Source organism: Dreissena polymorpha, chromosome 1, assembly GCF_020536995.1.
Source record: "Dreissena polymorpha isolate Duluth1 chromosome 1, UMN_Dpol_1.0, whole genome shotgun sequence".
Taxonomy (NCBI): Eukaryota; Metazoa; Mollusca; class Bivalvia; order Myida; family Dreissenidae; genus Dreissena; species Dreissena polymorpha.
Window position 1 is genome coordinate 178174517 of NC_068355.1, and position 2143 is coordinate 178176659.

Genomic DNA, 2143 nt, shown 5'->3' on the forward strand with positions numbered 1-2143 from the left:
AACGGCATTCGCTATTTTTGTTCTTTTTTTGATATTTAAGAAATAGAAAACCTCACTGAGGGCCCTATGGCAGAATAGTGACCAGCCAGGCAGCCCCAAATAGTATATTGACCGAAGCCGAACCTTTAATTGGAAAATTTAAGGTCCCAATTGGGAATAATATATACTTTTTTTAGGGATGCAAGAGGTTACATAAATCATTAACCGGTTAACCCTTTCCCGTAACCGGTTATTAACCGGTTAACCGAAACGCCTTAAGTAGTGAAAATGATTTAGAGTACGTAAAAAGTTTCATACCGCTCGAACAGCTCTGTAGAAACAAAAGTTATTTCAAATTTGAAATCGCTTGCGTTGATAACATGCCAGTTTCGTTATAAAATGTATTGTACAATTTATTTTAATAATTTTGTAAATGTATACTTTATATTTTATTTAGGAGTCCTGCGTACATGCACAGGGGTAAAAAAAATTAAGAACTACACAATGTTCATTTTCACGTGTAAATAACTTATTTTTGGTTGGGCCGCTTATTTTACGTTCGCGTCGTATCGCTCACAAAAATGGTGTGTTCATTCTGTTTTAATTTTTGAAACTCAAATTGGCTTAATTAAGAAAAGTTTTTTCCCTTTCTATTCGACGTAAAGTGGGTCATGTGTGTCCAACGGATTCGCATCTCTTCTTATTCGATACTTACATATTTTGTTGTTTGCATTTTAGCGTTTGTAGCCGAAGTAGTATCGTTTGATTTTCATTATACAATTAAAAAATGTGGGTAAAATAAAGAATACGAATGCAAATTAAATTAATTTTGCACGATATGTAAGTTGAAAGTTTAATATCATCAGTACATTTATTTAATAGCGAAGTAGCTAAGTATAATGATCTCAACTACTGATAGTTAAGTATGTTAACGTACCATAGCGCGAAAATTTTAAGCAATAACACAAATACTAAATTCAACGGTTTTATTTTGTATATATTTTTAATTGATGTTTAATTATTTAATATAACAATATTGTATTATTAAATTATCTGTTGCCTTGAATTTGTTTGAAAACAGTTAAATATGTTAAATTGATTATTTAAGACTTTCATTATTTCCCCCCAAAATAAGGCGTTTCGCGCATTTTTTTCCCCTTAAAAAATGCAAGGTCTTTCCCAAATATCAGATAAAAATCTTTGACGTATTTGCTTTGTGAAAAAAAGGTGGAAGCAATTAGAGAGGTGATATGGATAATCGTCATTCGTTTAAACCTGTAAGTTTCATACATCTAAAGCTTTTAATATTGTTGTGAATTCACACCAATGTTTAAAGCTTAAGACTTCCAAAATGTGCTGATTTACTTGTTATAGTCCATAAATTAATATCACAAAATCAGGTTTGTATAAGCATTAAAATTACCTTGCAAAATACCAAATAAAAAATATATTTAGGGAGGGGGGAGGTACCCCTTTCAAACCCTTCCCGGTTGGGCCCCCCAGTAAAAAAATCCTGCGTACGGCCCTGGGTGACTAAATGTGCTGTTTATACGTGTGCTTATAAAATGCTAAATATCAAGTAACAACGCTGTAATATATATGCTTTGTACTTGAAACAATTGTTTAAACCTATTACCTGTTTACAAGAAATCTAGTGGTTATTTTATTCTTTTTCTTAAAAAAATATCTGACTTTTAAGCAGAAAAATCCAAACGTGTTAAATTACCATATCGGATGTTATAATATCATTCTATATATTTTATGTAGATCTATATTTGCCTTTTAATTACAAATTGTTTCCAGTCTCTCAGCTTTTAAACACTTGCTTTTTCTTATGCATCATGTTTTATAGTAGGTTGTACAAGCTGTCTGAGCTTATGTTTGTTGTTTAACTCTTGCCGACTCAAAATAAATCTTATCTTATCAACGCCGTATATCTTTTTTAAAAGATATTTTTTGTTTCTTTTATCTTCTTGGGACGATGATGGAATTATGTTCGTCTTATGTTTATGTGATATGATGTCATGGGGATTGAAGTCCATGCATTTCTTGGGTCTCTGGATGAAACAAAATCACATTGAACAGTTGAACCATCAATTGTGTTCATTTGTTAGATCAGTGGAGTCGACAACGTCAAATTACTTCCAAATAATAAAGTCAGTAC